The 14,480-nt window shown below is 45.2% G+C and overlaps 1 protein-coding gene across 2 annotated transcripts in view; it reads right to left on the bottom strand.

The window, feature by feature from the left end:
- Positions 1 to 8,543, bottom strand: part of CALU (calumenin) — a 45,045-nt gene extending 36,502 nt beyond the window's left edge. For both annotated transcript variants that reach the window (XM_050930128.1, XM_050930136.1), the window contains exon 1: positions 8,461 to 8,543. The gene's annotated coding sequence lies outside the window, so the exon portion shown is untranslated. The remainder of the gene's footprint in view (positions 1 to 8,460) is intronic.
- Positions 8,544 to 14,480: the final 5,937 nt, after the last annotated feature.

The raw sequence follows: 14,480 nt of genomic DNA, 5'->3' as shown, positions 1-14,480 counted from the left end.
TAAGCTTCCTGAACCCCCAGAAGGACCAGTTTGAGGGGTCCTGATTGTGCCTACAAGCTCTGCTGTAGCCTGCATTCCTGTTGTCCAATAAACCTTCTCTTTTACCGGCTGGCTGAGAGTCACTGTGAGTCCCAGGAAGAGGGGTGCAGGACCGGACTCCTCCATACTCCATGACATCCAGAGGATATGAAGTTAAAATAGATGGAACAAGCAGCCCTGACAAAGAGCTCCACCATTCATATTAAGCAAGAGCTCTGTATTTGGAGTTGCCGGTCTCAAAGCAGATCACATTATAACTTGTGATATTGAGGCTAGACGTACAATGGTTATAAACGACAAAGCCTATATCTCAATCATGGTATGTCTTCATGTTCTGGTTCTTATCTATGAGAAGATTTAGAAGAATCAGTAGGTACTCAGAGTGGCAGAATAAAATAAAGGTAGAGCGAGACTTCAAAGATTTGGACTGTTTTGCTTAGAGAGATGTGTAAGAAAGAATATTACAGAGGACATACAGCATAATGCATGGTAAAGAGAAGGCAAAAGAGGAGCCCATATTTAATTACTCATAATACAGGAACAAAAGGACATTAAATGAAATCTAAAGGCTGCAAGTAACTAATTGTGCCCTTACATACACACACGATTCATAATTAATCTGTGACTTCATTATCACAAGGTATCGTTGAGCCTGGGGATTCAGGAAAGTTTACAAGAGAATTAGATATTTGTGGATAATATGACCATCTACAATTATGTTACCAGAACGGAGTGATTTAAATCAAAGTGATTTAAGTGACTGATTTTAATCATGATTTAAATCAGCAATCAGGAAACCTTGATTTAAATAATTAGTTTTAATTATTTATTTGTACTTCAGTTATTTTCTTAAAGAAATTTAATTTTTACTGGTTAGTAACCATTAAAATATGTTGATTTGCAATTAAATATACGTTTTTATGTTAAATTTGGTGCTTCTTTTTACTAACCAGAAGGATACACTATAGCTATACATTTAAGCAATTATATAGCTTAATTTACATTCATTCAGATTCTTAATTTTTACATTTATGCCAGAAAATAGTGAATGACGTATTTCTTATTTACAAATTTACTTACTTGTGATTTGTGCAAGCTCAGCATTTTTTTTAAATTTAAGTACCTTAAACGTGCTGGATGCATAAGAAAAGGATAATCAAAAATAATTTTAAATGCAGAACAACTGATTTATGAAACAAATATTATCTGTAGGTAGTTAATTGAACTAATGGTTTCTGGTCACCACGTCCTTCACAATTTCAGAACCAGTAGATCTCATCCTATCACACCTAGCTTTTATTCACAGATTGGAAGAAGAAAATAAGCTTTCCAGCTTTTTCAACTCTCAATTGGTTTCTTAACTTTCAAGCAACTAGTAGTACTTGAACTGAATTAGCTGAATAAACTGAAAAGAAGAAAATATTCTCTCTGTACCTGTAGAAGAAGCTACTGCTATCAGAAGCTGGTTTAGCACTTCAGCAAACTCTGGTTCCAGGTGCTCAGCCACTGACTTCCATTAGTTCAGTGGTATGACTTCCTTTAAAACTTCGTGGTAAACATGTACTGCTTAATACTATTTTTTTGTGTTTAATTTAAATGATTTTAATATATGGTAAGTTTAAGCTTTAATATAGGCTGTCAACTGCAAATAGGTTTGTTTTTAAAAAAACAAACCTGTATTTAATTTAAATTTTTTAAAAATCCAATTTAAATAGAAAATAGGATTTTTTAAACAACTCATCAATTTTTATTAACCCACAGCAAAAGGGTTGGGCTTTTACTTAATTAATGTAAACCCTTATGCTTAGGGCATTAAATCGAACATGAAATGAACAAGGATAAGAAAGAAACTTTTATGAATAGGTTATTCCATAACTATTCATTGTAGGGCTTCCTTTATTTCTGCTGAAGCATCTGGCTGTTGCCAGAGAAAAGTCACAGGATTTGATGAACCACCAGTTGAATCCCATGTAGCAAATCTTGTGTTTCCTATAAATGCCTTAAACCAATCCTGCCTATCAGAACAAGGAGCAGACAGAGAAAGAAGGTAAGATTTAGGGTATGGCTACACTTGAAATTTCAAAGCGCTGCCGTGGCGACTGTGGTCGCAGCGCCAGCGCTGCGAGAGAGCTCTCCCAGAGCTGCACATACACCACCTCCTCATGGGGTTTAGCTTGCAGCGCTGGGAGCCGCACTCCCAGGGCTGCGGCACTGTTTACACTGGTGCTTTACAGTGCTGTATCTGGAAGCGCTCAGGGGGGTGTTTTTTTCACACCCCTGAGCGAGAAAGTTGCAGCGCTGTAAAGCACCAGTGTAGCCAAGGCCTTAGAAAGACAACCAACCTACTTTCTGATCAAATTTAACTGCACTTCATATGTCTGTATGGAAAACAAACACATCAAAGCATTTCCTCACTCACCGCTAGATAATCAAGACGATCAAACATGGAAATTATGGTGGGTAGGCAGGTGGCCAGTTAGTGATTTATCTTTTGTTCATTGATTGTTAAAAAACAAAACAAACAAAACTAAGTACTCTCAACCTAGTCTTCCCTCTCCCTCCCACCTCCCCTTCACATCTTGTCTCAATTTAGACTGTAAACTTGCTAAAGCAGGGAATCATTTCTGTGAAGAGCCTATCACAATGAGGCCCCAATCCTGACAGGGGGCATTGGGGGCTACTGAAATGCAAATAACTAGTAAGAGAAGACATGACTGACTAAAAAATTAGCTTAATTATAAAGAATTAAATTTCCTTTCCACATAGATTCATAGATTCTAGGGTCAGAAGGGACCAATGTGATCATCTAGTCCGACCCCCTGCACAAAGCAGGCCACAGAACCCTACCCATCCACTTCTATAACAAACCCCTAACCTATGCCTGAGTTACTGAAGTCTTAAAGACAATACTTTAAACTGTAGTTTAGTTAAAGAATTTTTGATAAGCTGAATGTTGGAACATTTGGAAGGAAGGAGGGGAACATCATCTGGAATCCTCCAAGACTGTCAGGAGTCCTCAGCTAGTTTCTGCAACAGAAACATGTATCACCATAAAACTAGGATTCCTCAGCTACATAAAGCATTCCGGCAGTCTTGACAGTGCATGAACATATCTACTCTGAAGAGAGATAACACCCAGCAAACCTGACTTGTCACTGAGACTCTCATGCAATTGTTCTGTTTGATTTAATTTGATTTTGGGACCATGCTGCAATTGCAACATTATTGTTCGTTATTTCATGTTTTGATATTCTAATCAAGGAACATAACTGTACTATTTTAAACAAAAAGTTCTGCCTGTAAAGATCTCAAAATGCTTTACAAACACTAATTCAGGTCTCACAACACTGCTCCAGCCATAGACATTATGGTTATGAAAATTATTAGTAATTATATACTGCTTTACATTTTCAAAGCTCTTACAAACACAAGAAATGTGATAGCAGATGCTTCAGGGAAAAATTTTAATATTCTATAATGAAATTGAAAATTTCCAGAAACACCCCCTGGTAAAGGAAGTTTTTCGCCAACCGCAGGAAGTTAGCAGTTGGCTTAATTCCTGAAGCATGAGGGTTTATATCTTTTATGAATATTTATCCTAATGCAAATAATATCCATAATTTGGTTAAAGTGTCTAATCCTACTAAGCTGTTGACCTCGGTATCTTGTTCAGTTCATTCCATGGGTTAACTAAGCATCACATTTCCTTTTATAAGGTTTAAATGTGTTGCTTTTTTGTTTGCTGTATGTCCCTGTGTTCTTGTATTATGAGAAAGATGAAGCGGGAACAGCCAAATGACTTTCTCTATGCTATGTCATTTTTATATTTCTCTATTTTGTGCCATGATTTTTTCTACTCTCTAACTTAAGTTGTCCTAACCTTTTTAATTGCTCCTCATGTAAAAGTCTTTCCATGCTTCTAGTCAACTTTATAAGCCCTTCTCTGAACCTTATGAGGTGGGATGACCAGAACCACAGTATTCAGGTGGAGAGTAAGCATCATATTAAGGCAGTGGTCCCCAACATGGTGCCCGTGGGTGCCATGGCGCCCGTGGGGGCATCTTAATGTGCCTGCGTCCTGGCCCCTGGAAGAGCACCTGCCAAAATGCTGCCAAATTTCAGTGGCATTTCGGCGGGGACCCCTCTCAATGACGACGCTTATCGCCAACAAGTGACATCATCGAGAGGCATCGCTCCCGAATTTCGGCGGGGACGCCTCTCGATGACGTCGTTTGTCGACGGCAAGCGGCATCATCGAGAGGCATCGCTGCCGAAATGCCGTCGAATTTCAGCGGCATTTCGGCAGGTACTCCACCGCCACAGTGGTCCTTCGTCTGGTGCCAGCCAGACGAAAAGGTTGGGGATCACTGTATTAAGGTGTCTCCATATTACAGTTATGTTTTGAAACCAGTTTGTAATGGTTTCATATAACACTGTTACAATGACAGAGGCAGAATTGTGTCCATTGAAGTTTTTCTCCCTTAGAGATGCCTGAATCATCTATGAGCCCACTCCTCAGATGCAGCCTACCATGTATTAATCAGCATTTTCTGGGAAAACTCAGAGCACTCTAGTGACATGCACACAGAACATTTCAAGTAGATAATACTCCCAGTTCTCTGTGTTAGGACACACCAGAGTGTAAAGGGAAACCTGCAAAACCAAACACTGTTAAGGGATCTTATCCACACCAGAAAAATACCCACAAAAACAACAACAGGTTTGCAAGACTGGTTACAGGAAGACAACCATTTGTCTGACTAGTCTTCTGGTAGGGATGATGCTGTTAGATGCCACAATTGCAGAGTTTCATCCATGCTGCATGTGGACACAAATGACATTCTGAAACAGTTAGCTGGTTCTAATCTGTAAAGTTGTAGCAGGGACAGGACCGTAATCATTTCAGAGTGGATAAAAATGAATTTAAAAAAAATTTTTTTAATTGATTTTTTATTTAAACTGGATTTTGTTTGATACAATGCTTTTTGAGGAAAAACCTATCTAAAGATCAAGATACATTATAGCTGAAAGATATCTCATCATGGAATAAGGATTATAAATTCTAATTCTATAGTATGAGACAATATATCCATTTAATGTCTAAGAAAAGTTTTGCAAATGAGTTCCAATAGTTCATGGATTAGGGTCCCAATCTTATGGGGTTCCACGGGCTTCTGTATAGATTATTTAGGTTAATCTTTCTATCTACCTAATGGGACTCAGTGCTCACTCTAGAAAAGACCATCAGAAATGCTTAGTTTTGTAGTTTCAAACCATGGACGTGTCTCCCCAGAGGTAATATGCTTGTTAACAGCAAAAATGTTTTTGAATAAATAATATATAGAGGTGAGACATAAGAGCTCAACTCTATTGTCCCTCTGCAAATTTGTGTACACAGCATCAATCCCTTATTTCTCTCTAAAAGTGCAAAGTTTCAAAAAGTTCAACAACTAGAAGATTTTTGGGGGCGGACTAGATCTGGACAAGGGAAAGAAGTCTGGGGATAAGTGTAAGAAGTGAGGGACATATAATATTTTAACAAAACCTGGATTTTTTTCTTCAACAGCAAAAATATGCTTAATACATAACGTTGTTTTAATTAAATATAACAATTTAAATGTCTGTCTGGTTATGTTCACCTCATAATACAGCATGGCAAGAAAATCCTCCAAATATTAAATGATTAACCTGTTAAACTGGAGATATTTATGAAGTCATTGGGAGGTGAACTATCTGCTTCAATTACCTGTGGTAAATGAAATAACCAAACAATCATTCATTTTCTGATATAGCTGTAAAACTAATCTAAAAAGTTTTCAAAATAAATCACTGTTTAAAAATGTATAGGGTGTACCTTCTACAAATGAAACCTACATCTCTGAGTTGTGAAGAATATGTATAACCAACAAGCATGCACTTTTATGTAGAAAACCATGATTAAATCGTCTTCCTGACTAGTGATTTAATCAAACCCACTCCAAATCATTTTCACACTATCCAAACATTAGACTCTCTGACACAATCTCATACCCACGATCAGAGATTTTGTTCCAATTCAATGTTGTAAACAAGAGAAAAATCTTTAGGTAAAGTTAATACTAACAAGAAAGTTTTCCACAAGTCATCAACAGTTCTGTTTATAGAATATGACAAAACTTTTGCAACATCTAAAGACCCTCTAAATTATGTTACAATCAATAGGAAAATCAAGCCACTATTTACCTCACTGATGTAAGTTTTTCCCACAAAGTCACAATAAGCAAGCCATGAACTAACAGTATGTTTATAATCAACACCAGTCCACTCTGTTAAGCTACCTGCATAAATGGGTACTGGGGTTCATTGCTAAGTACTAGGAAGTGGTAATTAATGGAGTTCAGAGATCTGTACTTGCAACAATAAGAGCTCATAGCAATCTTAACTTGTTTACAACCTTCTGAATGCTGATCTCATGTTATTCTTTTCTTGCATTTGCAGCAAGAGGTCAGTCACAACAGTGCAACACCTGAACGGCTCTTAGGCCAAGACCCCCTTATACTAGGTGCCAATGACTAGAGCTCCTAGGTTCTACATTAAAAAAAAAAAAAAAAACCTCTCTTCCAGCACACAGAAAAGAAAAAGGACACAACAGCTCAATAAACCTTGAAATTATGCTCAAGTCTGTCCTTTAATAATATTGACATGGAAACAGCCCATGGCCTATTGATTTGTCTTGTCACATAGAAACACCAGGTCTTTACTCATGATCCTGGTTGAAAATCAGGAGGTGCAGTACATACATACTCTGCTGGTGGTGGAGAGAGGGAATGTTTGACATTGCTCAAATTACTGCTCTAGTCAAATACAAAAAAAATATTTACTGGCTTTGAAGTTTTTCCATTTCAAAGGCAGATGGTTACAGCAAAGGTCACTGCTGTATAGGCTGGGCAAGGGGAAAAGAATGCAGCAACCCTCAGCATGAGGCATGGAGAAACAGCTGTAGTATCCAACTGCAGTGTTTTCATAGAGATGACTATTTTAGAGAGATTACTTCACATGCCTCCCATGTAGCTAGTATGTCAAGTCACAGATCCTCTGAGAGAAAGTATCATAGAAAAGCAAAATTACATATTTAAAGGCATTTATACAGGTTTTTTAAATCAACTCAGTATCTAAACTTTTAGTTTCAGTAAACATCAATATGAGTAATGGTGAGAAACAGTACAGCAATTTACTGTGTATGAAAAAAATTCATTCATCCACACAGCTGACGTTTTGACAGTTTCAAACCTTATTTGGCTCTTCTGTTAACATTCAGGGAACAATGAGACATGCTGGTTTTTATGAAATAACAGATTCAATTTTGAAGTGGCACACCTCCTCTCAATTTGTCAAGGGGTGATGCAATAAATCAGCATGAATGACCATCCAATGAGCCACAGGCCATTCCAGATACACGTACAAGGTCACACCCTAGGTTTAAAGAGCTTTTTTAAACAGTGACAGACTTCAGGCCCTTAAAAATCATATAAGCATAGCTCAGTGGTTTGAGCATTAGCCTGCTAAACCAGGGTTCTGAGTTCAATCCTTGAGGGGGCCACTTACGGATCTGGGGCAAAAATCAGTACTCGGTCCTGTTGTGAAGGTAGGGGGCTGGACTCACTGACCTTTTGATGGCCCTTCCAGTTCTAGGACATAGGTACATCTCCAATTATTTATTAAGTCAAGTCACAGGTAAGTGTCTTGTGGGCAGGGCTAGTCTTGAGGGTGTCCCTAGATCTCTGACTGTCAGAAGCTGGGCTTGGACAACAGAAGATGGATCGATCACTCAGTAATTGCCCTGTTCTGGTCACTCCCTCTGCAGCACCTGGCACCACCTGTTGGCAGACAGGGCACTGGTCTATCCCAGCTGGGCCGTGCTTGTGTTCTCAATGTACTGCCCAGTGCCCAACACGCAAACGAGCCTTGTAAATAATGAAGGCGCTTGTTGAATTAAGTCTCGCCATCAGCCCCCGCTTTCAGGGCCCCTGACCCCCTCCCCCTAGCGGTGGCCTTCGCGCTGCGGTGCTGAAGCCACCGCCCGCCCATCCCCTGGGCTGCCCCCACCGACCCCGGCTGGACGCGCCGCGCAGACACGCCGGGGCGGTTACACGGGGCTACCCCGACCCCCGCTTCAGGCGGCGGAACGTCGCGGCCAAGCCGCCGCGCGAACCCGGGGCAGGGCGCGCCCCCAGGCCGCCCCCTCAGCCCGAGGCGCTGCAGGGAGGCCCGAGGCTCCCCCCACCCCGGGGCGCCGCCCTGCCCTGAGCCCCAGGCCCCCCGGCCGGGGAGGGGGCGCAGCGTGCGGGGCCCGGCCCAGGCGGTCAGCTCCCTCCTCCCGGGGGGAGGCAGGCCCCGGCACCAGCGGGTGACAGAGGCCGACAACCCCCCCACCCCCGGTACCTTCTCCCGCCAGGCGCCCTCCGGCTCCGTTCTCCCTCAGCTCGCCGCACAGACCGGAAACAGCAGCGCCAGCACCGCCCACCACGGCCCCTCCCGGCTACCCAATCAGGAATCGCCCCCGCCTCCCTCACCGCCACGCGCGGGGCGCGGATTGGCCGGCCCTTCCCGTTCCCTCCCGCCGCGCGGCGGCGCCGCAGGGCTACGACGACTCCGCCTGGATTGGCTGGAAAGCGCCACGTCCTCAGGCGCGCGCCGGCTCGCGGATCCGCCCACTTCGGGGCTTCCTTCATCCCTGCGCCGGCGCGCCGGCCTCGGGGGGGGGGGGGTCTCTTCTCTGCGCAAGCGTCGGCGCCGAGGCTGAGGGCTGCCACGAGCGCAGAGGAGTGGGAGGGGCGCGAGGGCAGGGAGTGACCGTTAGAAAGGGCGGGAAGAGCAGACGCTGACCGTTGTCTGAGGGGGCGGGGCGGCCTGTTCGCCTGCCTGAGCTTGTGAGTGAGCCGGCTGAGGCCGGAGCCGGAGGGAATGCGGCTCTCGGGGGCGCCGCCGCCCATTTAGGGAGGAGAGCGTCACCCCGGCGTGGGGTCCCGGTGCCGCGCTGGAGCAGTGATGTGGGCAGTGGGCATCCCGCGCTATGGCGGGGAACCCCTGGAGCCTGGCGATGGATTTGGGAATTCCGGGATCCCTCGCCCACGCGTGGGTTTGTGAGAGCCCCCTGCTTGGTAGGGCCAGAGCTGTACTCTGACATCCAGGCGGCTGGGATGCTGATATTCCTGTTAGTCTCATGGAGTATCGGCTGGAAGGACCTCAGGAGGTGTCTAGTCCAGCCCCCTGCTCAAAGCAGGACCAAGCCCAATTAAATCATCCCAGCCAGGGCTTTGTCAAGCCTGACCTTAAACACCTCTAAGCAAGGAGATTCCACCACCTCCCTAGGGAACCCATTCCAGTGCTTCACCACCCTCCTAGTAAAATAGTGTTTCCTAATATCCAACCTAGACCTCCCCCACTGCAACCTGAGACCACTGCTCCTTGTTCTGTCATCTGCCGCCACTGAGAACAGTCTAGATCCATCCTCTTTGGAACCCTCTTTCAGGTAGTTGAAAGCAGCTATCAAATCCCCCCTCATTCTTCTCTTCTGCAGACTAAACAGTCCCAGTTCCCTCAGCCTCTCCTCATAAGTCATGTGCTCCAGCCCCCCTAATCATTTTTATTTCCCTCCGCTAGACTCTTCAATTTTTTCATATCCTTCTTGTAATGCAGTACCCAAAACTGGACACAGTCTCCACATGAGGCCTCACCAATGTCGAATAGAGGGGAATGATCATGTCCCTCGATCTGTTGGCAATGCCCCTACTTATACAGCCCAAAATGCTATTAGCCTTCCTGGCAATAAGGGCAAATTGCTGACTCATATCCAGCTTCTCGTCCACTGTAACTTCTAGGTCCTTTTCTGTAGAATTGCTGCCTAATCATTCGGTCCCCAGTCTGTAACACTGAATGGGATTCTTCCTTCCTAAGTGCAGGACTCTGCACTTGTCCTTGTTGAACCTCATCAGATTTCTTTTGGCCCAATCATCTAATTTGTCTAGGGCCCTCTGTATTCTATCTACCATTCCTCACAGTTTAGTGTCATCACAGGCGCCAACTTTCATTGGTGCTGGTGGGTGCTCAAGCCCCCTGTCCTGACTCAGCCCCCTCCCTGCCCCATTGTACCCCTCCCCAAATCCTGGCCCTGCCTCTTCCCCGAGTGCACTGCGGTCCTCCTCCTCCCCCCTCCCTCCCAGCTGTTTCAGACGGCAAGCACTGGGAAGGAGTGGGGAGAAACAGGATGCGGCAGTATGCTCGGGAGGAGATGGGGCAGAGGCAGAGGTAAGCTGACGTGGGGGGAGTGGGGCAGGGAGCTGCTGGTGGGTGCAGAGCACCTGCCAATTTTTCCCCGTGGATGCTCCAGCCCTGGATCACCCACGGAGTCATCGCCTATGACTGTCACCTGCAAACTTGCTGAGGGTGCAGTCCACGCCATTCTCCAGATCATTAATGTTGCTGGTGATGCACCAATTCCAAAGGCATATTGCCTGCATACATAGGGGGTATGATTGCACTCCCTCCTGGCAGTTTATATAAAACATACAGCAGTGGTCCCCAACCTTTTTGTCTGGCAGGTGCTAGATGAAGGACCACTGCGGTGGTGGAGCACCCACCGAAATGCTGCCGAATTTCAGCGGCGACGCCTCTCGCTGACGCCACTTGCCGTCGACAAGCGACGTCATCGAGAGGCGTCGCCATTGAAATTCGGGAGCGACACCTCTTGATGACGTCGCTTGTCGAGGGCAAGCGACGTCATCGAGAGGCGTCGCCGCTGAAATTCGGGAGCGACACCTCTTGATGACGTCGCTTGTCGAGGGCAAGCGACGTCATCGAGAGGCGTCGCCGCTGAAATTCGGGAGCGACACCTCTTGATGACGTCGCTTGTCGAGGGCAAGCGACGTCATCGAGAGGCGTCGCCGCTGAAATTCGGGAGCGACACCTCTTGATGACGTCGCTTGTCGATGGCAAGCGGCGTCATCGAGAGGCATCGCCACCGAAATTCGTGGGTGACGCCTCTCGATGACATCACTTGTCGACGGCAAGCGGCGTCATCGAGAGGCGTGCCTGCCGAAATGCCGCTGAAATTCGGCGGCATTTTGGCGGATGCTCTCCCGGGGGCCAGGACGCAGGCACATTAAGATGCCCCCGCGGATGTCATGGTGCCCGCTGGCACCGCGTTGGGGACCCCTGACATACAGGCTATATTGTCTGTAAGGATCTTGATAGCATTGTTCTTGATTAAAGGGAGAAAGTGCTCGCATGCATTTCAGACTGCCATTAGCTCCAATAAGTTTAAGTGCAGGTTGGACTCCACTGGGGACCAGCGGTCTTGGATCATATTGTTGTGTAGATGTGCCCCCCAACCTATTAAGGAAGTGTCTGTCATGATTGTCATGGTTGGAGTTTTGTTGGAAAGGGACTCCTGAGCAGATATTCTTTGGTTGTGTCCACCATGTTAGTGAGTCTTTTGCTCTGCACGGCCTTGTGAGGCATCTGTTGAGAGAGTGCCTATGTGGTATATACACTTGTGACGGTGCTGCCCATGGGAGCCAGCTGAGGTCACTCAGTTAGGGTGAACTGCAAACAGAACAGGGCAGACAAACCCCAGAAGCTGGTGGTTATTCCAATACTTAGGTTTACCAACCAGCACAAAACAGCTTCTGTAGTACCTCACTGGTTATTCAGAAGTTCAAACAATGCAGTTCCCTTAAAGTGCCCAGCCTCAGGCCTCCATTCAGACACATCTGTCAGATATGATGATGATTACTGAAAATCTTATCTCATCGTACAAAAGAAAAGGTTCTTCCAGTCCCAAAGGATCAGCCCCATACCCAGGTTCAATTATAACTTACATCTTACCCAAAATACACGCCACAGCCAATTCTTATTAACTAAGCTAAAAATTATTAAAAAAGAAAAGAGAGTGTCGGTTAAAAGATCAATATACAGACAGACTTGAATTCAGTTCTTGAGGTTCAGATACATAGCAGAGGTGAGCTTGTAGTTGCCAAAAGTCCTTTTAGATGTAGGCCATAGGTTATAGTCCAATGTCCATATTCAGGGTGACTCCAGTCAATGACTGAGGATCTCAATCCTTATGACTTAAGGTTTCCCTTTCTTGAAACCCAAAGCAGATCTGAGATGAAGTAGGATCGTGTCCCAGGGTTCTTATACATTTCCAGCAGCCTTTCAGCCTGAGAAAACAATAGGCTTAATTCTTCTTCCAAACATCCTGGCAATTAGCACAGGGTAATTTATCCATTAAACAGTTCAGATACAGGTTACCACAACCTTCAAAGAGACACAGAGAGAATAATACTGTTTCACTCAAGTATCATCATAAATGTTTATATTCCTTTTTTGATCTTTGCATTAAAGTTATAGCAATAGACAAGACTTGTCTGCTTACATCACAAGACCTGAGTAAACATCTACCCTTGAGATCTCTAACAATGCAGACTTGCATTTCAAAGCTCTATTTATTTATATATCTTCCTAATCAGTCCTTGAGGTTCACCCATGGGTCAGGTCAATCTGTGAGTTAATTAACTTTTTCTGGCCCGGTCATCTTTTAACGAGATATTAGATCAGTCTCATAACATCACAACACTGTTTGAAGCCAGGCCTGCAAGCATCTCATGTGGAGTCTGGCATATTTTACAACAAACGTTGTCATTGACATATGCCCCAAGAGATGTAAGCATGTTCTGGCGGTCTTAGCGGATGTTTGTGGGCTGCCCATCACCACTGAAATTAGGTCTCTAGAATGATAAAGTGTTGTTGAGGTAATATTGCTGTGGCTGTGAGACAATCGAAGTAGGCTCCTATGAATTTAAGCTCTTGGACAGGAGCCAGTGTGAACTTTTGTACATTTATTGGCAACCTTAGGTCCGTGAACAGGGTTATTGTGTTCTGCATGGAGTTTATTGCTTCTTTCTGCTTTGGTGTCCTTATAAGGCAGTCGTCTAAGTGTGGAAATATCACTCCTTGTCTGCGGAGGTGAGCTGCAATGACAGTGAGAACTTTGGAAAAAACCCTTGCAGCAGCGGAATGGCCAAAGCGTAGTACTCTGTATTGGAAATGCTGTTTCCCTCGGGTGAATCTCAGGAATCTTCTGTGTGATGGGTGGATGGTGATATGAAAATAAGCATCCCAAAGGTCGAGGGCTGAGAGCCTATCTCCTTTCTCTAATGCCGGAATTATTGTGGTTAGAGTTACCAATCTGAAATGTTGTATTCTCAGGAATTTGTTGAGTTTTTGTAAATCAGTCTCCACCTGCCGATCTTTTTCTGAGTTAGAAAGTAATGTGAATAAAACCCTCTCCCCTGTGTTGTAATGGTACGGGTTCTGATTGTACAAGGTGATTTATTTCCTGTCGGAACAGAGGCTCATGAGAGGGGACCCTGAAGAGGGATCGGGAAGGTGGGTGGGATAGATGTAAAGGAGATGGAGTAGCCCTTCTGGATAATCTCTAAAATCCATTTGTCTGTCCTGATGGTGTTCCAGGCTGAGTCGCATGGTGACAGACGGTCTCCGAATGGGCAGGGGACCGTTCTGGTTCTGGACTGAGAGAGTGTGGTGGTCTCATGCCCCTGACCACACCTTCAAAATGATTGTGATGGATTGGACCCCCCTTTTCTGGGGTCCCACTGAGCCCACCTGTCTCACCAGCCTGGGTTTCCCTCACTCTGTGCTGCTGTGACCGGCTCTCAAGCCCCTTTCTAGCACATGCACAGGTAGGAACACACCCAGCTACAGAATCACACAGAGCCTGCGATCAGCTGTGTGTGGGAGGACTCAGCTAGGGGATTGCCCAGCATTCACATGCTCACCTCCTTTGCGGTGTAAACCCAAAATAATATTGTCCTGCACTATATAGAGAGATCTGCACAGCACAAACTCATACAAATTGCCCCCTCCCTCAATGTGGAGGGAGTTATGCACAGCTTTTTGCCCCCCCTTCCCTTAGTATGGGGGGGGCGGTGCCCATACCATCCTCATATATCCGCAGATGGTGGGTGATGAGATGGTCCTGGCTTGAGTGGGGAGCGCCGAGTGTATATTGCTGCATCATCCTCTTCTTTCTCATTACTGGAGATAGTAGGGGCTGATCTGCCGGGAGTAGTCAGCTGGCTTGTTATCGATTTGGATCGGGTGCTCTCGGTGCCAAGTAGAGGAGATTCCGGTGTTGAAACCACTAGCAGGGCCACATGCCTCATAAATTGCTGCAGTACTGTAAGGCTTGGTGCCGGAGATGGCATGGTGGAAGACGCGGGAGCATGAGTTGAAACTGCCGGTGCCAAATATTTATGGCTGTGTGTCACAAGCACAGCAGGTGGCGCCATTGTACCACTTGGTGCTGAGATCTTCAGCTCTATGGGTGCCGAGTTGGCAGGTTTTCACTTTAGTGTGTGAACCGCCATTAGAGCTTGCCT

Source organism: Gopherus flavomarginatus, chromosome 1 (genome assembly GCF_025201925.1).
Source record: "Gopherus flavomarginatus isolate rGopFla2 chromosome 1, rGopFla2.mat.asm, whole genome shotgun sequence".
Taxonomy (NCBI): domain Eukaryota; kingdom Metazoa; phylum Chordata; order Testudines; family Testudinidae; genus Gopherus; species Gopherus flavomarginatus.
The sequence above is the reverse complement of the archived record's forward strand: the minus strand, read 5'-3'. Positions and strand labels throughout refer to the sequence as shown.